Source organism: Monodelphis domestica, chromosome 1 (genome assembly GCF_027887165.1).
Source record: "Monodelphis domestica isolate mMonDom1 chromosome 1, mMonDom1.pri, whole genome shotgun sequence".
NCBI classification, from domain to species: domain Eukaryota; kingdom Metazoa; phylum Chordata; class Mammalia; order Didelphimorphia; family Didelphidae; genus Monodelphis; species Monodelphis domestica.
The window spans coordinates 742,729,817-742,757,087 of record NC_077227.1 but is presented as its reverse complement, the minus strand read 5'-3'; the positions used below and the strand labels follow the sequence as shown (position 1 = coordinate 742,757,087).

Sequence of the window (27,271 nt, the reverse complement as noted above, 5' to 3'; positions counted from 1 at the left end):
GAATGGAGAAAATTCATGAAGAATTGGGAGAGTAAACTGGAGTCAAAGAATCATCTTAGCCCTCCCTGCCTCCTTTTCACCCTCAGTTTTAGGGGTGTGATTAAAAAATAGAAACTGTCATCTCCTGACTTTAGAGAACCCTCTAACTGATACATATTTATATCTTACGTACAGTTTCTAGTTTTCGAGATCTGAGTTCAATGACTTGCCCAAGGTCATGTAGTTCAGATGTGAGAGAGGAAGGACTTGATCTCGGTTTTCTAAATCTGGGGTCAACAACCCAATAGCAATAGCAAATACAAGATTGAAGGTTTACAAAGACTTTACAGTTATGATCTCAGCGGACACATTTCTAGCTCTGTTTGCAAAGCACTGATGTACATGCATGCGTGTATATCTGTCTTTAGCAGAATGGCTGTGCCATAGAAGTGGCACTTGATCACTGTTATTTCCTTTTCTTCCATTATCTCAGGGAACTTTAGAGAGATAAAGTTTTCCAGGCATTATATATATATATATAATTTCAGTTGATCCTCAAACCAATCTCGGTAGGTGAGTGTCATCTATCTATCTATCTATCTATCTATCTATCTATCTATCTATCTATCTATCTATCTATATCTATATATATATCTTCATTTTACAGATGGGGAAATTGAGTCTTTGAGAGCTAAAGTGACTTGACGAGGATTACACAGTCAATAAGTATACAAGGTGGGATTCAAACCCAAGCCTTTCCTGACAAGTCCCATCCTCTTTCTATTCTACCATGATGCCTTTCTAACAAAGCCCTCCTGTATTGGGGAGTCGGTTAGAGGATAGTTCATTTTGCCATTAACATAGTGGAAGGGGGCCATTTTCTGCAATATCCTTTTAAAGGAGATATAATTTATATCCATGTAGCTGGCTGCCTCAGCCTCAGAGAATCTGGGGATTTTCAGCCTTTGGGTGGTGTAGGGGTATGGATGGTGGACCAGACCCTGAATAGTCCTGACAATTAATGTTGTTGTTTGTTGTTCAGTTGCATACAACTCTCCATTACCCCTATTTTGGGTCTTCTAGGCAGAGATACAAGTGTGATTTGATATTTCCTTCTCCAGCTCATTTTACAGATGAGGAAACTGAGGCCAACAGGGTTAAGTGACTTGCCCAGGGTTATATAGTTAGGAATTATCAGAGGTCAGATTTGAACTCAGGTCTTCCTGACACCAGACCACCTAGTTTGTAAGCATGAGACTTAGGATTCAAATTCAGGTCGTCTCTTGCCAGATCTCAGCATCATTGTTCTAGAGTTGGAAGACACCTTAGAATCATGTAGTTAATGAAGTCCAGAGAAGGGAGGCAACCTTACATGGCAGGGATCTGATGCACCCAGAGCCTTCTGGTGGCATTCATCGTTGTTTTTAGAAATTGTTATTGCAGGCTGAATAAGTGCATCAATACAAATGCAAAGGAAACCCCCAAGAAATAGAATCCAAACTATTTCTATTTTTAAAATGAAAACTATCTGGAGTAAAACAATAGCTTATTTGATCTCTGTTCCCTTCTAGTCTCTTTTCTCTGCCTTTGCCTTTAGAAGGATTTTCCCCTCCTGTTGTTTTTCTACGTGTTGGAGGGTGACATGGGTGGTGTTGGTGGTGGTGTTAGTGTCAGTGTTGGTGGTGTTGATGATGGTGTTGGTGCTGGTGCTGCTGCTAGTGGTGGGTGTAGACTCGCAGTGGGTACTTCTCATCCCCCTCTCTTTGCTCTCCATTTCATTGTTGTTTATATGGGCCAGGCCCCTTTGGTAGGCTTCCTTCAAGTTGATCCCCTGGTGGACTGATTCAAGTGGGAAGGGTGATGGTTTGCACATTTGAAGGGGAAAATGGATGGCCCAGAAGGAGGCTCTCTGAGCCTTCTGGCATGGCCTGGCTATCTGCCTCTCACCACCTCCTTGCCTACCCTTCTGCAGGACACTTTAGATCAAGGGTTTTTAAGCCAAGGTCTACAAAGTTATTAAAAAATATGAATTCGGGCAAGCTGGATCCCTTTTTGGATGCCTTTGAGGCCCTCTATTCCTGCCTTACTGGAATATTTCAGTGATCAAATGGCTGGTCCTGGGACTCTAAATGCATCTTTCTTTTGCTTGTAGCATATACGTATCTCCATCCTTCCTATTCCTTGTTTCTCCCATCTCTTCTTATTTAGGAGAAATTAACCTACCACTAACTTCCTTTTTTGATCTTAACTCACTTCACTTTTTCAGACCTCAGTTTCCTCATCTGTAAAAAGATGTGGTGGGATTAGACAACCTCTCTTAAGGCACAGATGATAAGAGTTAAAAAATAGAGGCCAGATAGGAATACTAAGTGATCTTGAAAACAATTAAATTTTGCAATTAAAAAACAAAACAAAACAACTCTTACCTGCTATCTTAGAATCAATGCTGTGTGTTGGTTCTAAGGCAGAAGAGTGGTAAGGGCTAGGCAATGGGGGTTAAGTGACTTGCCCAGGGTCACACAGCTGGGAAGTGTCTGAGGTCAGATTTGAACCCAGGATCTCCTGTCTCTAGACCTGGCTCTCAATCCACTGAGCTATCCAGCTACCCCCCCCCCCCATGCATTAGGAAAATCTTAAAGGAAAAGGGGGATTTGGAGAGAGAGTGATATTATCTGCTCATTCGAGGTATGGAAGACAGCTTGTACAAATATGTGGAGGTGAGAGATGGGGCAATGAGTTTGGAAAGGAGCATCTGGTTCATTTTGGCTGGATTATCACATGTGATGGGAGAGAATAAGGATGGAAAGGCGAGAGGGAGTCAGACAAAGGCAAAGAGCCTTCAGAGAAGGCTGAAATTTCGGAGTCTTCTCCAGGAAAGGTGTTCTCCAAGGTCCTTCCCATTGTGTGGTCGCCTGACATCTGAAAGCTGTTCTCTCCAGCCTGGCTGCAGTCTTTCACACATTTCTTCCTCGGGTTGCTTCAGAAGCTCCTTCAGGGATAAAAGAGACAAGCCAGAAGCCTAACAGAAATCCAAACCGGGCTCACCTTGTAGAGCGAGAGGCTGCTGAGCAGGAAGGGCAGCCAGCTCTTTTCACCTTTTCTCCACAATCCTTGTGGCCTTATGGTGAGACAGATTGAACTCAGGGCTTTAAAGTTGACTGGCTCTAATTTGGGTTGGGAAAGGAAAGAGGCGAGCATGATTATCTCTGCAGTAAAGAGAAGTGGCTAAGGAATGGGAAAGCCAGAGAGGAGGAAAGACAAAAGCAGGAGGAATTCAGATCCTGAGGCACCCAGGGATGCTTTGGATGGAACAAACCTGTCCAATCCAATCATCACTTATTAAGGACCTACTATGAGCGGGCACAGTGCTAAGTCCTGAGGATACAAGGGAAAAGGCAAAGAATTCTTTGGCCCAAAGAACTTACGATCTCTTGGGACAAATAACATCTATCTAGAAGAGTAAATAAAAAAGAAAATTGGTGGAGAGGGCACTGACAACTGGAGGACACCAGGGAGGGCTTCCAAAAGGCAGGGGCCCCTAACCAGAAGGGAGATTTGGAGGTGGAAAGGCATTCGAGACATGCAAAAGTGTGGAGGTGGGAGATATAATGTTCTTTCCATATAGGGTACAGCAGAGTCTGGTTTGATGGAGTCCTTAGATTTGTGAAAGGGAATCATGTGAGATGAGCCTGGAGAATAGCCTGAAACTAGCCTGGGAAGGGCTTCACCTACCAAGCAGAAAAGTTTGTTTTTTGTTGTTCAGTCATTTTCAGTTGTGTCTGACTCTTTGTGACCGCATTTGGGGTTTTCTTGGCAAAGATACTGGAATGGTTTGTCATTTTTTTCTTTAGCACATTTGACAGATGAGGAAACTGAGGCCAACAATATTAATTGACTTGCCCAGGGTGACACAGCTAAGACGGACTTTTTTTTTGTCCAAATAGAAGTAGGGAGCCTCTGAAACTGGTAGAACAGGGGACTAATGTGGTCAGAACTGTGCTTTAGGCACCTTAGTTTGGCAGCTGTGTGCAAATCTGTTCCAGTCTGTATGGACTGATTCTGTGAACTTTAAAATCACTCGGTAGAGCTAATCGCCCGTGACCACCTCCAGAATACATTTCCCAAGCAGACAGTAATGGTTTTGGAGACAATATTCCTTTCCATCATGGAAATGAACACTTGATCATCTTCCACTCTCCCCCAGATCGGCCATGAAGGGGATTCTGGGCCCAGCAGGCTGGAACAGCACAGAGCCAGCTGTTCTGATAGGATACTTACAGACTTTCAGAGGGCCCATTGGAGAAGACCGTTGCAAGCAGTCCTGTGATGAGACCCTTAAGGACAATCCAAAGTTTCTGGCATTCCCAAACTCCCTTTATCCTCCCCCCCAAAAAAACCTGCCAGGAGAAGTCAGCGATGTACATTATAATGAAACACTGAATGGATGGAATGATGGTGGGGTAATGGAAAGGCGGAGGGAAAAAATGACAGCCTCCAAAATGAGTAATTCAATCTCTGAGGCCCCTCTCTGCAAGATTCGGAGGGACTTTGTAGGAGTTCAGAAGATCACAGATCACAGATCCCTAGATGAAGAGCTAGAAGAAATCTGCCAGGTCATCTAGTCTGACCCTCTCTTCTTACAGACAAGGAGACTGAGGCCCAGAGGGTAAATGACTTGCCCCAATTCATATAGGGAGTAAGCAGCGAAGACTCAAACCCAGGTCGTGTCACTCCAAATCTGGTGTTCTTTCTACAACACCGTGCCATCTTCTTTTGTCCTGTTTGTACTTGGCAATATTGCTATGGGACTGCTCAAGGTCTGCCATGGACTAGGGGCCACTCCGGGCACTTGAAAACGAATTCCTTTGGTTTTTCACTTACTGGAGACTGTGAAAGCTCTCCTAGCTTAGCTGGCTCTGGATTTGCTCGCAGACTTTCCTTTCTGAGTCATCGACTCCTAGCACACTGTAGGCATTTAATAAATGCTAGTCGACTGACTGGAAAGGCCAACTGAGTCTAGGAGTCTGGGCCTTAAAAGGGCCTTAACTATCATCTTCACAAAATGGTATGGCTTTGAGGGGAGAGAGAAGAAAGGCAGAGTTTCTAGGAGCCAGTCCTACAGTCTAGGGGAGTCTCTGGAATGGAAATGGAAATATTGATGGAACCCAGAAGAATAGGCCATTGCACAGCCCTAGATTACTACACTAAGAAAATGACTAGGATTAAAGAGTCATCGGGGAGCTAGGAAACAGGCCTGGTTTTTCCAACCAAGAGGAATATTGTTCGTCCAAGGCTGAAATGTACTCTACAAAATGGCACCTGCTTCCAGCCTCCTGTGCTCTTACAGGGACACACATCTCTCACGTTTTGGTCGTTCTGTGTGCTTACTGGTGCCTATGCATGGAGTTGCCTTCAGATGCTTCCCACTTAAACCCTAGCAGCCATCAAGCATTTATTAAATGCCTACTATGTGCTCCACATGGTGAAAAGGGTCGGATGTACCAAAGCCAAACCCAAACGTGCCCTTGTCTTCAAGGAGCTTCCATTCTCATGGAAGAGACAACTGCTAGACTGGTGGTCCAAGACTCAGTCTTCCGGTAGCCCAAATGGAATGTGGGCCAGAGGTTACATGATTGGCCTTGATGCTGGTAAAAGCCATTTACCCGTAGGTCCCAAGAACACGTATTTCTCTGGAGGCTGACCTTTTCCCACCTTGAATTTAGCAGCTTTTGATATAAAGGTACGAATCGTCCCCAATCTTTACCTCCAACCTCTCTTTGCACAGTACACAAGTCTAATGGCTGCTTTGATGGAGTTATGATATGGGTATTCTTCAACTGATTCTGACTCTGACCCCACCATGGCCACCCACTGGGTACCACTCTTACCCCTGGATTTCTACAAATATTCCAGGAAGGGTCCAAATCACTGTGGATTCTGATGGAGCTCACCAGCTGCCATTCTCTTGCTCTCACCTCCATTTCAGTTCCTAATTTATTCTTTGGGTCTCTTCCACCTTCACAATTCATCACTGATCACATGGTGCACCTCTTGCACCTCACTGCTGCCTTTTGGCTGACTCATCTTTAGTTCTTTGGAGGCAGGGGCATTTCATGACTTGTACCCCTACAATATCACTGAAAACATAATGTGTTCCCACTTGAGGAAATAGAATAGTATAGGGGAAATGAGCATTATTCTATGTCTTCTTTCTCCATCTCCTGTCTCCAGGCTTTTGCTCTGGCAGTACCCCCTGCCTGGAATACCTATCTCCCTCCTTATATCTGCCTCATGAAAATTCCTGACCTCCCTCAAGACTCAACTCAAATGCAGATTGTAGGAGGACTTTCCAGTCCCCTCACTTGTCAGTGCCTTTCCTTCTAGGGCTAGCTTCCATCAACTTTAGTCATCTTCTGGTCTCCTCCCTACTTTTATGGCACTTCCTCCATTAGGACATAAGCTTCTTGAGGGACTACTTCATTTTTGCTTCTCTTTAGAACCCCCCCCCCCCAAAGTTTCTAATATAGTGTCTGGTACATAATAAATGCTCGTCAAATTGGATGAATGAAGAAACAGCAGTGCAGCAGGCATGCCCCTTGGTGCTTCTGGGGGAGACAGAACCTGAGCAGAATGGATAACTCCTCTGCCCCAGCCTGGTGGTGGCTCTGGTGTCCCTTATCTAGCAGTGCAGGGCAGCTTCCCAAGAGAGCCAGGAACGTTGACTTTCTCATACCGTTCCAGTCAGTCCTGTGGCTCAGCTCAAATCCTGGCAGCCCCCCGAGGAAGCAGAGCAGGCTAAGTGGTCTTAGTGGGAGCAACCAGGACACTTTCCTTCTAGGCCAATTCTTGATTCCCTGAGGGAAGTCACTTCTCTTCTCCCCCTGTCTGTTCCATTAACTGTTGTACAGGGTTGAGCAGACTAATCTAGTGGCAACCTCCAGGGTATGGAAGGCCTACCTGAATACGGCAACCCCCCATGACTCAAGGGTTGATTATCTGGGGGTGGATGATTCAGGTCTTGTCCTTCGTTGGATGGACAATCTATAGAAGGGGTCTGTTGATTAGGACATATAGATCTGAGATAGAGAAAAGACAAGGGAAAGCAGTGACCTGACACTTAGGTAGCACTTTTGGTCTATGAAGAAATTTAATCCTCACAATAATCCCTGGAGGTCAATTGTCTTCATTTCACAGATAAGGAAACTGAGGCTTACAGAGAGTTAATGCCCAAAGGGGCTCAGATAATCTCATTTCAGATCAAAGATTTTTTTTTTACTCCCCTTCACTGTCTTCTAAGAAGGTCTGGTTTACATCTTGAGGGGAAGAAGAAAGGTGTTCAAAACTATGGAGAGAATAAGGTTTGAGGATGAATTATAGATTTTCTTTTGCTATGTTCCTCCCTCTCTCATATCACCAATGAAATGGAAACTGGTGCTATGAGATGCCATTGATGTGGGCATCCCCTCCAACAAGGATGCAGCTGCCCATGGGGTCTCTCAACTAAGCTGGGGACCTTCCTTATACTCCCCTGATATTGAATGTGAATGGGGGCCTCTTGTTAGTTATCCTTCACTCCTACCACTTGACTAGTCCCCATTCTCTTCTCATTGTCCATTTTTGGGCCATATCTTGGACACCATGTTAATGAGCCACAGCTCACCCTTTGAAGATGGTGGCTTTTCCTCAAATGATACCTCTGGAGCTCGCCAGGAATGAGGTCATGATGTGGGGTCAGATGCTGCAAGTTTCCTCATCACCTCAGTTATTTTACCTCAGTGTGACCATGTCAATCCCCTTCCCCCCAGATCCAAGTCTCCTTCTCTTTCAAATGAACACATGAGATTGGAGGACCTCTGGGGGTCTTCTACCTTTCAATCTATGATCCTATGAGCCCTGGAAGGTGCTAATTCCTTTGAACCTCTGTTTTCTTATCTGCAAAATGGGAATAACAACAGCTGTAGTTCTTAATTCACAGGACTGTCCAGAGGATAAAATAAAATAATGTGTATAAAGTCTTTGTAAACTTGGAAGCATTACACCAAATATCTCAAAAGCCCTTGTCTAAATGTCAAATTAAAATGCACAAACATAATTCCATAAATCCAACCAAGAGACACGATTCCTTTGTCCTTTCTAAAAGTGGGTAAAATCCTTTTTTTAATTGGCAAACTATGTAACCCAAAACCAGGTGAAAATCGTTCTGGTTGGAAATTTAACTAGAATCTGAGCTATTGGACCAGGTGGAGCAGAGGATTGCAAAACCTCAAAATGAACCCAAGTCCCTCCTTTGAGCAAAGTGGGGCTGATTTATAGAAGGCACTTGAAGCCTGGCCTCTGCTGTTGGGCTTCTCTTTGAAGTTGGAGTGAAAACCCACAGGAATTGAAACTGGGGGAAAATGCTGTGTGCAGCCTCCCTTTCTGAAGTCAAACTGCCGAGCTGTAGCCCCTTCTGGTCATCTGGCGCTGCTTTGGAATAGCAACCTGGCTGGGAGTAGAGCAAAGACACTGTGGATTTAGCACATTGGATGGGGAGCAAGGAGAGGTCCAGGTGTCAGTGGGTGGTGTGCAGGGCTGGGTGGTCTGACCTCTGGAGTTGGAGCTCCAGCTCAGTCCTGGAACTAGTTTGAGACAATTGGCTCGTGGCCTCTGCCTCATTTTCCCCATAAAGAAAATAGAAAAATTGATTCTGGCTCTCTACTCGGGGGATTCAGGAAAGCTGACTCGTAAACAGTCTGTGCAAATGTGAAATGATCAGTTAGTAGGAAAGGAGGCTTGATTAATGAGATGATGAAGAAAAAGGGGAAAGAGATTCATTCATTCAACATGCATTTATTCTGTACATGCTTGGTCTTCAGCTCCCTTTCAGCATTGGAGAAGATGATATGACATAGTTTAATGGCATTTAAAGGACCACAGGATCATAAATGTAGGGTCAGAGGGGCCAAGGTTCAGAGAGAACAAAGGATTTGTCTAGTCACCCAGAGGAGACATGAACTCAAGTATTCCTGACTTCTCACTATATGACATGCCGATAAATCAGTCAGTCAACTAGCATTTATTAGGAGGCCTGGAGGTGGGAGGTCCTCCTCCTCCTCCTCCTCTTCTTCCTCCTCCTTCACAGTCATGTAGAAATCCCCCTAAATTAGGGATTTTCCTTCGTAGGTAAATGAGTCTGTGTCAGCATAGCTGCAGCTGGTCAGTCATTCTCCTGGTGGTGATAGCATCTTGGAGAGTGAGCATGGGACCGATAATCAGTGACATTTCCCCCAAATTTTGCAGTTGGCCACATGCTTTACAGTCCCCATGTCCCTGGACCCTCCCAGCTGCCCTGTGAAGTAGGTATTTCCCATGTGGTTATTCCCATTTTATAATACAGGCTTTTTATAGAACCTGAGGGGAAGCCACATGCCAGGGGTCACCCAGCTAGTCAGTTTCAGAGGTGGCATTTACCCCGGGTTTTCCTGACTCCAGGTCCAGCCCACGCTACCCGGTGGCTCGTGCTGCCTGGACCAGGCTCTGCCATTTGTATCATCTTAGTGTTTTCTGTAGTTTATCCTTGACCTCATTTTTGTCCTAGTTTCTAACTTATACCATCTAGGTTTTAGTTCTTTTAAGGGGAAAAAAAAGCAATAAAAGGCGGCTGCCTGTGCTCTGAGTAATATTAGAAAGGCTGTTTTGCTAAGGGAGCGAGTGAATATTGAAATACCTGGTTTTAGATTTTTATGTGGATTTGGCAAATGTGGTACAAAGCAGCTAATATGATACCTGACCCGGTGTTAATGTCCAATGATAATTCCATATGGGCTCCAGTACCACCTGCTACCTGTCAGGCTACACTTGGGGGGCGGGGGGAGTCTTTTTGGCATGAAAGCTGCATTAAGTGTGACCATTACTATTTATGGCAGAGAAGGAGGCACAGTGGGGTTTGCCTCTCAGCCTGAATCCTATTTGGGTCCGAATTCTGTAGCTAACGTTTCTCCATTCTTTGGTCTTTGGTGATCCCTGCCTCAACCGGCTCTCCAAGTTGTCCTCTCAAACTAACCCAAGTGGGAAGAAGTGCCCCAATCCCTGGAGCCGGCCCTTAAATCTCCCAGGGTTAACCAAAGCTGGCATTCAGAGAGGAAAATCCATCCAAAGAAACGAAGGTCTATTTCCAGGAATATAACCAATAAAAAAACCAAGGCAGACGGTTAAACCATGACTGTGTTCACCTCCTTTTTTACAGAAGCCTCTTTGCAAAAGCTCCCTCCACGGAGGGCTCTGATCACTTCCTCTCCCTGACGCCTTCCTCAGGGGGTGTCTGAGCTTGGCTAGGCAAAGGTGGAGCAATCCTACTGGAAACACAACCCCATCTGAAGACAGTCGGTCTCAGGAAGACCAAACAGCCGGCCACACGACATTGGGGGTGTTGTTGCCAAATTGGTTTCCTTTGGAAAAAGCCCACCCACCCTCAATTTCTCTTGGAGGAAAATGATGCTCAAAGGGGCTCAATGACTCAGGGGGGCCTTTGGAAAAAGCCCACCCACCCTCAATTTCTCTTGGAGGAAAATGATGCTCAAAGGGGCTCAATGACTCAGGGGGGCCTTTGGAAAAAGCCCACCCACCCTCAATTTCTCTTGGAGGAAAATGATGCTCAAAGGGGCTCAATGACTCAGGGGGGCCTAGGTAGTAAGTGCCAGAGACGGGCTTTATTCCAATTCCGAAGCCAGGGGTCTTTTCACTGGACAAGAAATGTCTGCTTTTATTATGACTTCTTGCAAGAAAGGAGAATACCTATCGTAAATGGAATACTCCAGGCACCAACATCATTCACTGTATTTGGCCCAACATTCAGTGCCTTTGTTTGCATGGCTTTAACTTGTACCTCTGCTTTCATCAGCCTGAATTGTTCCATAGGAATCTTCCCATGTTCCCCAAGTTCTTCATCTTCACCATTCCTGGGGTGGTGACGGTGAAGGGAGTGCAGGCAACAACACTTCCTTACCCTAATGCACCATGCTTGGTCCAGCCCCAATGAATGAGGGCAGCATCTTTTTCTGCCTTTACTCTCTTAGCGATGGTGGTGCTAGATTATACGTGTCTATGTAAATAGAAATATGAATCACGGATGAGTCCAACTGGGGCAATGCTGGGTAAGGGCATGCCTGTGGAAAGAAATAATACTTCCCTTGACTGATGACCTCACCAGGTCCATTCCAGGTCTCGCTTCTGATCGTGCCGCTACGGAAACAGAGTCCTTAAGTCAAAACACTTTATGGAAAGAAAAAACAACCTTTTACACCTTGGGTGGAGTTGAGTTTAACCATTGAACATTCCGTCGTCGCTTTAGAAAAACACACTTCTGCACATTCCCGACCCCGGAGGAACTCGGTTTCCTATCTTAATCATTCACAAACGGAACACGGGCAGAGTGGAAGGGAAATACAGTCCATTAAAAATGATTTTCCTTGAAAGGCAAAGACATTATGAAAGATTTCCACAGCCCTTCACATTTTTGTAAGAAAATCATTTCTAACCTCTCCCGGCTGTTATTATTGCAGCTGCTGCTGGGTTCCTTTTGAGCGACTCCTAAAAGCACAGAAAGCTTCCTTTCCATTTCCCTCCTTCGCCACCAGGCTCCCCATCTAGGGGCTGAGGGGCTGCTTGGGCTTTGAAATGCCATCCAAGTGCCTCACTTTTCCAAGATGCCCGAGTAATCACTAGTGGCCCAGAAATATCGCTTCACTCCTTTCCAGGCGCTTCCGAAAACATTGCCTCCACCATTCATTCTCTCCCAACAGTATTGTGAGTCTGGCATTCCTAGTGTTGTTTCCAGATGGGGAAACACTGGTAATGTAACTCAAGGTCAATGACTCAATAAAGGAAAAACTTCTGGACAATTAGAGCTTCCCTCCCAAAGTGGGCTGGGTTGCGTTGAGAGGTAGTGGCTTCCTTCCCCATCGCTGGAGGTGTCCAAACAGAGGTTAGATGACCGCTTGTTCAGGAGAAGCTTAGACCAGATGGTCCCGAGGTCCCTGGGATTCCAAGACAAAGAGAGAGGCAAAGCTGCATCTCTAATGAACACACAAGGCGCTCCTAGCCTCCTGCTCCCACCACTGTGTTGGGAAGGGGTTCTCTCTGCAACTTTAACTCTCCCCTTGACTCCCCGTTGAGGTCAGGTTCATCTTTGGTGCACTGATGATGGGTCCATTGGACCATTGGCATTGAGAGCTTGTCTTCAGTGTCATCATCAACTTGTAGGAAGTTTGATTTTATCCGTGGGTGGGTACTATTTCTTGTGGTTATTCATTGATGGGGGTTTGTGTGTGGGGAGAAGAGGGGACAGGGAGAAGGGAAAGCTCATTTTCAGGGACTATATTGCTGTTGCAGAAGAAGCCTTGTGGCTGTAGGTTTCCAATTCAGTTCAAGCCATATTTATTATATAGCTCTTCCATAGCATCATGGGTAAAGAACTAGTCTCAGAATCAGAAAAACAGGATTCAAGTGTTGCCTCAGACATTTATTAGCTGTGTGACCATGGGCAAGTCACCTGTGTTTCCGGGGCCTTGGGTTCATCAACGGAAGAATGAAGGGGTTAGATTTGATGTCCATAAGATTCTCTTCCCGTTCTAAATATATGATGCTATGCACAGTGCCCTGGGCTAGTTATTGGGGATATAAGGACACAAATGAAACAACACTGCCTGCAGGGAGCTCACCATCCATTGTGGGAGACAACACTCAGAGATAAATGAGTATAAGACAATTTGGTGAACAAGGGAAGGCACCTGAGCTAGGCAGTGGACATGTGAAGGTAAGGCTCAAACAGCTTTCCCTTCTAAGAGGAAATAGGACAGGGAAAGAGATCGGTATAATAAAGCCTAGAGTGAGGACGGCAAGGAGACCCACCACACAGAGAGCCTACGATACAAATGTGAGGTGAGGGAGAGGAACATCAGAGATGCTCGCATCTGTGTAGAAGGATACACGATGCTCTCCTCTCCCTCCAAATGAGATTTTCCTCATCTCTGAAGGCTTATTGGTTTCTTTGTCAGCCTAGCATAATTGGACAGATAGTATGCTAGCCTATGAGGCAGAAATACCAGAGTTACAATCCTCCCTCAGACACTTATTGGCTGCGTGTCCCTGGGAAGTCTCTTGATCTCCCTTATCCTCGATATCTTCATCTGTACAATGGGGATAATAAAGGCATCTTCATTATGGGTAAATGAAACAATGAGCCCTTCTTCCATTTGCCTCTGTCTCTTCCTCCTCCTTTCCTCCCTCTTCCTCTTCCTCCCCTCCTTTCTTCTCATTATGATCTCCTTCCTCGCCCACTATTTTCTTCTTAAGCCTCTCCCAGCCTCCATGTCCAACCATGGCCAGTCAACGATCTGTCTCCCCTTCTCTAATGAGTCTTGGGGGGCACACGAAGAAGTGGCTGGCTTCTTTGGGGGGTCGGACAGAAGTTGCCTGCTGGGGCTCTCTAATCCCCCCTCCCCATTCACGCACACAGCCACATATGTTTCTCCGAGACTCCCCTCTTCAGCATTACAGAGGGGCCCTTCAGTCGTGATGATTACGGAATGGATACAATACTGATGGAGCTTAATTGTTTCCACTAGATGGATCTCGGGTGTTCTTTGGCAGCCAAAACGAAAATGATTCCAAATACCATCAAAGGGGCTTATGAGCACCCAGCATGTTCGCCGGCGTTTGGTATTGACGCTGGGGTGTTAATATCATTATATCTCCTGGTACAACATACGTTGACTCTAATCCCTTCCTGTCTCTATGATCTTGGGAGATCGGCAGGCGGGGAGGCCCCACAGAAAACCCTGCACACAAGGAGACAAAGGCAGCGTTCAGCCTCTCTGCTGTGCGGTTCCGAGGCCGAGCCGGGCCGGGCTCCTGCCTTTTCCTCCACAGGCAGAGTTGGGGCACTGGGAGGCAACATCAAACATACCTTTTCACACATGGTCTTTCCAGATTTTTTTTTAACACTTACTTAGCAGTTTATAGAAGGAAGTGAATGATCTTCTCAAGCTGCTTACAAATTAAAAAAAAATCTGCTCTTATTAATTATGCAGGATTAGTCTAATTATAATTCAGCAAATTAATTAGCGACAGAAGGTGTTCTGAAACATTGGAGTACATTTGCATGTTAAATGGAGAGGCTAGTCCGTAATGTATGTAAATTTATGCATGGCTTCAGAGTTTAATTTAAAAATTTGCAGCTGCATATGGTATGGGAGCAGGTGAAAAGTCAGTTTTGCTTTAATGATGCTCAGAAACATTGGAGGGTGTCCTGTCTGCGCCCGAGAGAACGCCCCCCAGATCTGCTCATCTCCAGATCTGTCAGAAGGATATCATGGAGCCCCCTCCCCCTTGGGCGCCCGCTCAAGGTCATTAGTGAGTGGACCCATAGGTGCTGTAGGTGTGAAGCCGCAAGCTGCGGAGAGCAGGAAGGGGACGGTGGCCATGGCCGATCCACCACTCTCCCCAATGGCGGCTCAGGGAAGCATCAGTTCAGGCAACGGCCAGAGTTTGGGGAGGCTGAAGAGATTTGGCAAGCCAGCGGGCTGAGCAAAGCAGGCCTCACTTTGGGTCTGACTGATATCGATTGTGGCAGGTGGAAAAGAGTGGCCCAACCTTGATTCCGCTCCACACAGTCACATTTGCAGTTCCCGTCAATTTCCCCGAGTCGTGGGAAAGTTATTACCGAGTTATGAATTAATGGGAGGGGAGAGAGTTTTACACGTTGGCCCCTACCATCTGGCAAAACAGTAAAACCAGCGGACCAGGCAGAAGCAAAGGGTCCTTGGTGTAATTGGTGTTCACTGCTCAGCCTAGCATAGATCCATATTGCGAGGAGGGAAGGAAAAGCGAGGACGGGGAGATGGCCTGGGGGGGGGGGTCCAGGGAAGTCCAGGAATCATGAGGCTGACGACTAAGAAAAGGACTTCCTTCCTTCCTTCCTTCCTGTCACCAGAGGCACCGTTTCACTGGGAGTCTCTTGCAGTGGTGGGTCCTCATCAAGAGTGTTCCAGCTGGAAGAGACTAGCGGACTGATTCAGGTCAAACCCCTCTCTTTAGCGAGTGGGCAGGGGCAGTTTTCTTTAGCCCGAGGATTGTCGAGTTTTGTTCCTGGATGACATTCTGGGGAGAAGGCCACGCTTCCTCTAGGAGATGACTGCTTCCTCCCTCCCTCCCTCTGCCCCTCGGAGTTCTGGAACTTCCCCTCCAAAAATCTCCTCCCCTTCATTCGGGTTCTCCTCCCGGTGACCAGCAGCTAAAGCCTACGGGCTCTAGAAAGTGCTTCTTTTGCATAGGTTTTGCATACAACTAAGCAATATCCAACCATTTTGAGGGCAAAGACTTTTGCTTTTGTTTCTGCTCACCCTTCCTCTAGCCTGCTGACTGGCTGGCCCAAAGGCCCCGAGGGTGAGGGTGAGCAGCCTTCCTCATTTTCTGCCTCCCCCTTGTACTCCCCAGGAGTTTTTGCCTGATGTGAAAATATTCCTAGATACAACCTGGCTCTCTGGCCTCAGTCTCCCCAGCATTCTTTAGTGACGGGCAAGAAGAGGGCAGAGGAAGAAGCCTAGGAAGCAAACAAGAACGGGTCCCCCTGCAGGAGTCTCGGAAAGTCTTTTGTTTTTAGAACAATCGTGACAATCAAACAAACAAACAAACAAACAACCCCCAACCCAAGCCTGTGTAAGGTGGGTGACTTGGCTCCTTTCCATTCCAGCCCAGAAGAGCGGGATGATGATTCTCACTAATAGTGTCAGCTTTTCAGCTGGGCAAAAACAAAGAGTTTTCCTTGGAGCTTTGTCCGTGGGACCTTGGAGACAGGCAGAAGAGTCTGAGTGCGGCAGAAATACCTGCACATGGAGCCCAGACTGGAGGCTTTGGCCGGCAAAGGATCTAAGTGACCTTCTTGTCTCTGGCCCTTGGCTGGCGTTTGGAGACAACCGGAGGGCCTTTGAACAACAGGAAATGTCCACTTCAGAAGTCTCAGGGAAGGGAGCTCCCGGGGAGATGGAGACTCTGGGCACGGGAGAGGCAGAACCTCCCTTCCACAGTGGGGGAGGCAGGATCCGGTGCCTAGGGGAGCGCAGCAGGCATGGCTGGGGGTGGGGGCAGCGTTTATGGTAATGAAGGACCCGTGGCCAAACACAAATGCCATTTTTAGAAATTTGTAACTCAGCCAAAGGAAAAATGAGGCCCGGGGCTACAATCTCATACATGTGCATTATCCACTGGGAGAGACTTCTGCGTGTGTGCTCACATGCGCGGACACACGGGCTCCTTTTTTGTGGTCATTGTCTCCTCAGTGCCTCTCTCTGTGCCTGGCACATGGTTGGGATTTAAGAAATCCATGCGGAGGGACTGATATTTTATGTGCATTTTATTTAACATGAATTTATCAGGACAGCTTTAGGTCTTATTCCCGCCCCCGTTGGCCCCCCAATCACAAAATGATTTTCTGGGATTCTGTAGGTAGCCTGAATGTGCCCATTTATGTTCGTGCCCAATAAATATGCCCATTTATTGTTTCCTCCAACAGAATGGAAGCCTCTTGAGGGTGGGGAAGGTTTTGCTTTTTCACTTGTCAGCATGAACTCTAGGAACCCCAAACTTGAGCCTAGTAAGATCTGACGAACCCCAAGTTTTAGGACTAGTTTGTAAATTGACCAATGATTGTCACTACAATTTGACCAATTTACAAACTAGTCCTAAAACTTGGGGTTCATCAGATCTTACTAGGCTACAAGTTTGGGGTTCCTAGATTCCATGTGAACACGTATTCCCAGCCAGTACTACAGAGCCTGGCATTTAGTAGGTACTTAATAAATGTTTGTTGACTAATGCGTTTAGCCATAGCATCATCACTGGCTTATATATGGAGAGATGGAGGAGACTTCAGAAGCCATGAATTCATCCTCTTTGTATGGCTTCTGAATCTGCTTGGGTAGGTCTGTCTCTGTTGTTTCCTCCATTAGAATCCCTCTTCCCAATGTCCTTGAGGGTAGAGACTGATTCATTCATTGCATTTGCATCCTCCTCCCCCCCCCCCCCATGCCTGGACCAATGCCTCACATGGAGTAGGGCTCTAATAAATACTTGTTGATTAATTATTGATGGACTGAGAGTCCCAAACCCTCTATTTACAAATGAGGAATATGAGGCTTAGGATAGGCTAAATAACTAGGAGGCACCATAGTGCACAGAGTGGCTATATATAGAATCAGGAAGCCCTGAGTTCAAATCCTACCTCAGTCACTTGCTAGCTTTACAACCCAGGGGAAGTCATTTAACCTCTGTTAGCCTCAGTTTTCTCATCTGTAAAATAGAGGTTAATAAAAGCACCCACTTCCCTGGATTGCTTTGAAGATCTTATATAATAATAAAACTTAGCAAATACCTGGCATATAGTAAATGCTACATGATATTGCTATTATTATTAATTGTAAAGTGCTTACAAAATGCCTGGCACATAGTAAGCACTATATATGTACTGACTGTCATTTTTATTATAATATAAGTTAAGTAGCTTGCCCAAGGTCATCCAGGTAAGTGTCTGAGTCAGGATTTAAATCCAGATTCGCACTTTTGAACTAGTGCTTTTTCCTATCACCAACCTTCAGAAAACTGGACATGGAGCTGGGTTTGAATTTCACCTCTGACATTAGTGCTGTGACTGAGCCCATCTCATCACCTTTCTGAGATTCTTAATCTGTCAAATGTGGGATAATAATAGCTGATTCACAGGGTGGTTTAAGGATCAAATGAGATCATATCTGTAAAGTGCTTTGTAAACCTTAAAGTCTATGTATTTTGGGGGTGGGGTAGGGTGTCCAGATCTATGATTTCATTGTCAAAGAAAACTCCCAATGAGGAAAGTCCATCTCCTAATACAGATTAGCCCTTATCTTACATTTTCTGTCCCATGAGCTGTGGTTCTCAAATTTTGGCAATGATCCAGTGTTATTCTTTGCCACAAGGAATCAGGATACACTCTGGGAAAAGAGGGAGATGAGCATGCACACATGCAATGGTATGTGTAAATTCCATGCAGTATATGTGGGAAACTCATTCATATGCATGTGATTGCAACTGTAGATTCCAGATCATTCCTGAAACTCTGAGGTAGGCTCCATCATCCTTTGAGAGACTCTGTCTTAGAGAGTTCCCTGGGGCATTTAGAGGTGAAATAACTTTTCCAAGATCAGGATGCATCAGAGGCAAGACTGGAACTCGAGCCTTCCTGCCCCTGAGGTTGCTTATCCATCCACTGCACCAGGCAATCTCTGACTTTTAACATGGCAGCTGTTATTATGGCTTCTCCTGGTGCTATTCACAGGTGCAAAAACTTTATTCAGAAACTGAATTGGAGAGACCATTGGTGCAGCACAAGCAGACAGACTTTGAGTGGGATCAGTTCCTCCTCCATCACTTTATTTTGAAAACATTTTGTTGTTATTGAGGGAGAGGAGCAGGAAAATAGGTGGGAGCACAGCTGTGAAGGAAATAATCCCGAACTTTAAACAACTTAATATTTAAGAAAGGTATAATGACATAATCTGAAGTCCTGTAGATCTGGGCTCATATATTGCCTTTATCTCTGGCTGTGTGATTCTGGATAAGTCTTTAGTTTCCTTGAGACTAAAAGACTATTAATTATAGCCACATAAAAGAGGCTTTATGCAGGGATTTCCCTGCCCTGGGACTTCCCAAATCACAGAAGTAACAGGTATGAGCACAGGCTGGTGTTGGAGCTGGCTCCTATAGGGAGACGATTGTTAAATTTTTAGTCTTAGCACTGATACCTCAGAAATCAGCAAATATGACAAAATCAAGGCTTGATTGGTCCAGATTTGTGAAAGTGATGAAGAGAATGTGGAGAATATAGATTAAATTCAAAGGTGTGTCATGGCACTTAGCAGAATGCCTGCTACAGAGTATACACTTAATAAATGTTGACGACTGATTGATCTTGTATCCATTCCCCACTCCCCCACCCCGAGTCAGTGGTTAAATAGTTACCAGTAGCTTGAACAAAGCAAATGATACTGTAGAATCTCAGAAATTCTAGGGGAAAATGAACTTGAAAGGATACATCGGTCATCTGTTGCAGATTCCATTGTAGCCATTGGACTGACTATTGGTTGGCTTTGAGATGAGAGATGATCTAGTGCTCATAGGACTGAAATGGGAGAAGCTGGCCTCTTTGGGGTTAACCTAGTCTAGCACTTTACAAATATAATCTCATTCAATCCTCACAACTCTTCAAGGTAGGTGCTATCATTATTCCCATTTTACAGATGAGGCAAACAGAGGTTAAGTGACTTGCCCAGGGTCACACATTTAGTTAGGATCTGAGTCTGGATTTGAACTCAGGAAGATGACTTTGGCCCTGTGGCACCACCTAGCTTCCTAGGAAGAAAACAGTTAAATACCAATACTTGATTCCCTTTTGGTAGTACCCCAGCTCTCTGGTGGAAGGAGGAGAGACTATACCTCATCTGTTCTCCAGGAAAATGATTGGTTTTCCTGTTACTCCCAGGCTGGCTCCCTTCCAGGGACCTTTTCATTTCCAAGGTTGTAGTCACTGGCGCCATTGATCTGTTGGCTGTTTCTCCTCAGCTTCTCTGGTCACACTTTGAATTCCTTTCTTCTCACCCCTCCCTCCTTGCTCACTGACCGAAGGACCAATGGCCTTCTCCCTCAGCTAGGCAGCACCCTTTGGTGCTTCTCCATCTTCTCTGGACCTTAGTACCTAGATAATAAGAGGTTTGAATGAGAGGACCTTAATGGCCTTCCTGGGCTAGACTTCTAGGGACTAGGAGTCTACTCTCTCCTCACCCCCTGCCACCTTCTCCAAGCCTTCCTAGAGGGAGCTGTCCCCCAAAGGGCACAGAATCAGAAGCAGGCTTCTTTCTCACTAGGAGTGGGCAACACAGGCAAGCACCCAGGGCAGAATGCCTGGGAGGAGTGCGATGAGCCACTCTTTTTAAATATGACTTATTAGAAAGGAGTGCGTGTTGAATACCAATAAGTCCCTTGACAGGCCCGCCTGGATTTTGTGATAAGTCAAGTCCTAGGCATTCCCTTGAAGGCTCAAAGTCTCTGGAACACAGCAACTTCCAAACCTTGCCTGCGGCTCTGATCAGAACAGAGGGAGACTGTCAGGGCTTTTTTTTTTTGGGGGGGGGAGGTTGAGTCATTGTATTGCCTAAATAGGAACTACTCCTCCCTCCCCATTTCCAGGCAGAAGGTAGAGGAGCTTTGGTGGCCACACTTACTATGTGTCACCAGGCACTGTACTAAGAGTTGGGGATCAAAAAACAAAACAGTCTGTGGGCTAAAGCCTGGGGGATTGCTGGGATGGAAGAGATGATAACCTGGGATAAGACATGGCCCCTATCATGATAGTCCACAGAATATTAAGTCCAAAGTAATAATAATAATAGCAGGAGAGCAACTTGCCCTCAGGCCCTTTCAAAAGAGTAGGAGTTCTGCATAATAACGATGATAAAATATTATATATAATAATAATAAAAATCATAATAGCTGATACTTTAAGTTCTGCAAATCCCTTTTCTCATATCTCTTTTAGGCTTACAGCAGCCTTGTGAGATAGGTGCTATTATTATTCCCATTTCACAGATGAGGGAAAACTGAGGCTAAGAAGCTTTTTAAAAAAGTTTTAACTCTTACCTTCCATCTTAGAATCAACACCTTGTATTTGTTCCATGGCAGAAGAGTAGAAGGACTAGGCAATGAGGGCTAAGTGACTTGTCCAGGATCACTGAGCTAAGAGGTGTCTGAGGCCAGAGTTTGAATCCAGGACCTCCTGTTTCTAGGCCTGACTCTCAGTCTACTGAGTCACCTAGCTGTCCCAAAACTAAGAAATCTGAAACAACTTGCTGAGCTTCACACAGCTAGCATTTGATGCATGATTTTTATGTTTTTATTTTTAAATATTTTTCCATGTTTATATTATTCATTTTCTCTCCCCCCCTTTCCCCCTCCCAGAACAAACAAGCAATTCCACTGGGTTATACAAATGTTATCACTTGATCCCTAGTTCCATATTATTCATTTTTGCTATAGAGTGATTTTAAAGCCTAACCCCCAAATCACATCCCCATATATACATGTGATAAGCGATATCCTATGTTTTGCTTTTACATTTCTACTCCCATAGTTCTTTCTCTCAATGTGGTTAGCATTCTTTCTCATAAGCCCTCCAAGAGTGTCCTGGCTTGTTGCATTGCTCCTAGTCTATTATACTGGATTTTCCCACAATGTTTCACTTTCTGTGTACAATGTGCTCCTGGTTCTGCTCATTTCACTCTGCATCAGTTCATTGAGGTTCTCCCAGTTCATATAGAAACCCTCCAGATCACCATTCCTTACAGCACAATAGTATTCCATCACCACAATTTGTTCAGCCATTCCTCAATCGAGGGGCACCCCCTCATTTTCTAGTTTTTTTGATTCCTGATCTGAATTCAAGTCTTCCCAATTCCAAATCTAGTTTTCTATCCACTCTATCTACCCAACTGTCTCAGTAAATACTAAGTTCACAGAATGTAGACTTCCAGTTATTGTTCAGGTGTTTCAGTCATGTTTGACCTATTATGAACCCATTTGGGATTCTCTTGGCAAAGACACCGGAGTGGTTTGCCATTTCCTTCTCTAGCTCATTTTGAAGATGAGGAAACTGAGGTCACCAGGGTTAAGTGACTTTCCTAGGTTCACACAGATGGTAAGAGACAGCCCAGATTTGAACTCTGGAAGATGAATCTTCATGACTCCAAATAACTTGCTCTCAGGCCATTTCAATCCATGCTTCCAAAAAGCAGTGGCAGAGATAACAATGAGAACCTTTCCCATTTATATCAGAAACACAGATAACCCGTGACTATGGGGGAGAATAATTTAAACGCAGCCCTGCTTCGAAGAGCTTGGAGGTGTCTTTTATTCCCTAAGACAAGCAGTCAGCAAGTTCTACTTGCAAGAGCCCTATATGCAGCTGGGGGGGGGGGGGAGAAGGGGGGAAGGGGGTAGGGGCTGCTCTTCTATTTCACCTTGATGCTGAATAACTGTCTGTTTTATCACATGAGAAGGAGGACGAAGGGTGAGGTCAAAGAGGAATGTGGGATTGTTTCTTTGAGTCAAATGAAGGCTAGTTTCCAAGATGGAGTTATTCATGTCCAAGCTGGGAAATTCCTGACCTTCCCTCTTTGTCTCACCATATAATATGGGAGTGGGTCATCCCAAAAGCCTCTTATTATCCAAACATGGCAGTTGAAGGTAACTGAGGCAAGACATGGCAACAAATATTTCTTAACTTCTTACCATGTTCCAGGCACTGTGTTAAGCTTTGGGGAGTCAGATACAAGCACAAAAAAAAAAATGGGAAAAGAGTCCCTGCCCTCAATGTGCTTCCATTCTGATGGAGGAATAAGAAACCCACACAAAAGGAAACCCAGCAGGAGGAAGGAGCCCTGTGACGTCTTGAAAGTCAGAGATAGAGCCCAGAGGGGAAAGGATGCTGGCTAGTCTAGACTCCTCTGTAAAATGGTAGTCTTGGGAAGAACTGGCCCATGGGCAAAGGGGCCCAGCATGATGGAATGATGTGCCAGGGTGAGAAGGGTGGCAGCTTGGGAATGGTATCAAGATCTGGAATGTCAAAAGTAGAGCCAAGAGGGATTGAGGTCCAGAGAGGTTAGGGATTTGGTTAGGATTGCATAGATAGGAAATGGAGGATTTGAACTCGAGGCTTCTAGGCATCAGGTGCAATGCTCTTTTCACTCAGACACATTGCCTTTCATGCACAATTAGTGATAATTGTGTTATAATATGGTATTACATGACAAATGCATTTAAAAGAGCTGACTCAAGTGTTCTAGGAAGCCTGGCCCAGAAAGTTTCTTTTTGTTCAGGAGAAACTGAGTTAAAAACCTGAGTGCAAGTCACCAGAGACCAGCAGGATTTTTGGCTATTTTTACTAGAGCACTAAAGTTCTGTCCTTACTCAACAGTAATCCTTGATGCATATTGTATTTTAATCTTTGCAAAATGCTTTCCAGAATCCTTGGATCTGGTGGCCATATGACAATCAATCAGTCAATAAACATGTATTAAGGGCCTACTATGTGTCAGGCAATGTGCTAAGTATCACAGGTATTCAAAGTTCACATAGTTAGACTTAGAAAGGACCTTAAGACCATCCAGACCAACCCCTTCATTTTTATGAATCAGGAAGCTGAGGCACAGAGAGATAATCTAGCATCACACAAGCAATAAGTATCTAAATCAGGATTTGAACCCAGATCCTCCTGACTCCAAGCCCAGAGTCATTCATATCCACTTTTCCATGCCACCTTTCAAAACGGGCATGCCCATATTATAGATGAGCAAACTAAGGCTCAGGGGAGTTAGATGCCTTGCTTAGCTAAGGCCAGAAGAAGGAAGGAAGCCCTTGTCTCTTCTGACTGTGAATCCATTGCCCTTTCCACTAAACTGCTCTGGGTCTTTGGCTCTTCCCTGATATCAAGGATGAGGAACCACAAAGCTATGCCTAAGAATTTTTGTTCCTTAGGCAAGGAAGGAAGTGGGTGAGGCAGGGGAGCTCAGCTGGGTTGGGACTGCCTTTAAAGGGGCTTTGGGACAATTTGGGACAAGGGTCTCAGAATTCCAAGGGAAAGTTTTAGCCATAAGAGCATGGGATCATGGCCTTCAACCTGGAAGGGACCTTAGCAGCCTCTTTTTTTACAGATGAGGAAATTGAGGCACAGGGAGTATAGTATAAATACCTCACATTGGCAGGATTTAGACCTAAGGCCTCCTGATTCTAAGCCCATTGTCCTATCATTCCACCCCAGTCACTGTGACTTTAAGAGCACACAAAGTTCCATCACTATCATCCCTGGGACTCAGCTGATTGGGACTTGGTGCTAATTAGATTGTTTTCAAGCACTTAGACTCCTTCCATTTTCCTACAAATCATTGCAATGCAGAGCACAAATATGCTGCCTCTGTTCCTCCAAAGCAGGAAGGGCACAGAGCACTGAAGCCCTGCCTTGTTAGTCTTTCCCTGGCCTGGCTGTCGAGAGCGGCGAATACTGATGCAGTTTCTTGACAAAGGCTGGCTGACTTGAGACCATTCCTGAGTGCTACATGCTGGCCTTCTGCCCAGTGAACCCGGAAGGAAGAAGCAGCCTTTAGTCTGGCCCTTTCCTGGTGCCCACCATTCCGATCCAATCCAACAGATCATACAAATATTAATTAAGCACCTACTGTGGACAGAACCCTGGGCTCAGATCTGAGAAGGAGAAAAGGGTTTGGATTAGGTGTGATTTCTGCCTTCATGGGGTTACAGTCCAGTAGGGAGATAAGACACCAACAAAGACAAAATTACTACCACTACTACTACTACTACTAGTACTACTACTACTACTACTATTACTACTACTACTACTACTACTACTACTACTACTACTACTACTACTACTACTACTACTACTACTACTACTACTACTACTACTACAAACACTGAAACACACATTATTACAAAATCAGAGCATCAGCGAGTTGCAAAACCAAGGTCTATGTGAAGTTGGAGAGGGAAGGCAAGGGGCTCTTGTAGCACGGGCATTCTGAGGGGTGAGGGTGGTCAGGAATTGAAGTATAGGAGAATGGCCAGAAATTCAGCAAGCTGAGAGAGGGAGGGAAGAGAATCTAATCTCTGTTTAAGTCAGCAAGCATTTATTTAGCATCTTCTCGGGGCCAGGCATTTTCTAGGTTCTAGGGAATCAGAGACAAAAGCTGATTTAGCCTCTATCTTCAAGGAGTCTATTTTATTGGGTGTAAGAGTAACATATACACAGAAAATGAAATACAAAATGTATACAAAGTAATTTCCTGTTAGAGGGCACAGGTCTAATAGAAAGGGAAATTGGTTAATTCTACAATGGGAATTCCAGAAGGCACAATGGAAGGGGAGGCTGGAGTTGGATTCTGTACTCAGGAGGTATGATACTGACATGGATGCATATGAGAAGCAGGGAATGTGGTTGTCACACCAGGGAAGAAAGCATCAGTGTAGGTGGTTTACAAGTGAAGGGAGCAGAAAGGAAAGAAATTGTTTCTCTTCCTCAAAGCAATGGATTTGAAACGAATGAGCAAAAATCAACAGATAAGAGAATTTGGAACATTTTTTTCTTGGTGATGATGGAAGATGGAGAAGGTAGAAATATCTTTTACTCATTTTTGTTATTTTTCTATATATATCTTAACAAGCTTGTGTGATGTCATTGGGGTAGTGCAATAGACATTTTACTGAGTTGGGAGATGGACATTGAGCAGGTCTCTTCGATGCGATGGCTATCAGTTTCTTGATCCGTAAAATAAGAGTTTGAACTAGATGATCCCAAGGCTCCTTGTAGAACTGAATTTATGCTCTTATGCCAGACAACTGAAATTCTACCACCTGTCTACACCATCTCATCCTATGCAACTTTTGTCAAGTCGTTGAGTCAAGAAACATTTACAAAGTACCTCCTATGGACCAGGTAGTGTGCCAATTGATGAGGAGACAAAAAAAGGTGAAAGACAGTTCCTGCTCCCAAGGAATCCACAGACTGGTAGGAAGGTAACATGAAACAATTTTAGACAAATAAGATAAATGGAAGGAGCAGTAGATGGAAGAGAGTTCTTGTAGAAGAAGGGGTTTTAGTTGGGACTTGAAAGAAGCTAAAGAAGTCAGGAAGAAGAGATAAGAAAGGAGAACACTCCAGTCATTTGGGACAGCCAGAGAAGATGCCCAGAATTGGGAACTAAGCGTATCTTATGTGAAGAACAGTAAGAAGGCTAGTGTCACTGGAAAGGAACAAACTGCAAGGGATGGTAGGAAGAGGTCAGGTTACAAAGGGCTAATCAGTCCTCCATTTGGAGATCCGTCTCTGGAAATCAGGGGCTTTCCTCTGGTCATTTTGACTCTCCAGGGAGCTAGGCAACTCAGTGGATGGTTAGTCAGTCATTGAATATTTATTCATTGCCTACTATGTGCTAGCCACTATGCTAAGTGTCAGTGTTTAAAAGATGTGAAAGGTAGTCCCTGCTCTCAAAGTGCTTACAGTCTAATAGATAGATTGATGGACTCACAATCAGGAAGACCTGAATTTATATCTAGCATGTAACACTTACTGTGTGGCCCTGGAGCAAGTCATTCAACCTTGGCCTGCCTCAGTTTCCTCTCCTGTAAAGAGGGAATAATAATAACACCCACATCCCAGGGTCATTGTAAAGATGAAATGAGAATACTTATAGAGTGTTTTGCAAACCTTAAAATTCTATGTAAATGTTTGCTATTATGGGGAAGAGTGAGATTCTAGAGTCAGGAATATGTTGTCAGGGACAGTCCCTTATTTATGTATTACATTTTAATTATTACAAAATGAGTGAGACTTAAAAAAAATCCTGCCACTCAGCATCTGATGAAGCTGCCTAGTGACAAAATGTCCAGGTTTTCTCCACTCTCCCTTTCCTCTTGAGTCTTCTTGTTGGCAGCAGGCAGACAATGATCCTTTGCTCTGGAGATGATCTCATGCCCGAGGGTGCCAGGATAGAATCTTGACCTCCCAGAACTTCCTCATTCTTGCAGATGAGAGTCACAGCCTTCACATGGCCTGGAGGCTCTGGGGCTTTTAATATCCTGGATTGGGACAGAGAATGCAATAGACTCCTTAAGGGCTCAAGGCAAAGCCCCACTCATCATTCTCTTTGGCCTCCAGGCTGTCAGAGCCTTGGATGGAATTCCACTGGGAAGTCACTTATAGAAAGTGATACGTGTGGTTTCCACTTCTATTCGTTCAAGGAGGAATCGACAGGTTTAACCTAGGCAAGAACTAAAGATGTCACACAGTGTGGAACTGGTCTCAGGATCAGAAAGAGTTGGGCACGAGTTCCCCTCTGACCCGTACTGGCTGCCCAGTCTGAGAGTTCACTACTGTCAGCTCTAGGCAACTCTCAGAGTATAGATTTCAGAGAAGGGGCTGACATAGATTGGGAGAGAGTCTATACTGGGAGTTTTCTAAGCCAATGAAATCACACAAAAAGACCACAGGAACCCACCTCTGAGTTCTCTATAGGTTGGAAGCAGAAATCACTCTATACAGTTCTTGTTATGGACGGCAGAGGCAGGATAGAATGATCTGGGTTCAGACTCCTCCCCTGACATGGATTGGCTATGTGACTGTGGGCAAGTCACTTCCTGTCTTGAAACCTCAGGTCCCTTT

General features: G+C 45.1%; 1 protein-coding gene across 1 annotated transcript in view; it reads left to right on the top strand.

The window, feature by feature from the left end:
- Positions 1-27,271, top strand: part of EBF2 (EBF transcription factor 2) — a gene marked incomplete at its 5' end in the record, with an annotated part of 108,406 nt that overhangs the window by 746 nt on the left and 80,389 nt on the right.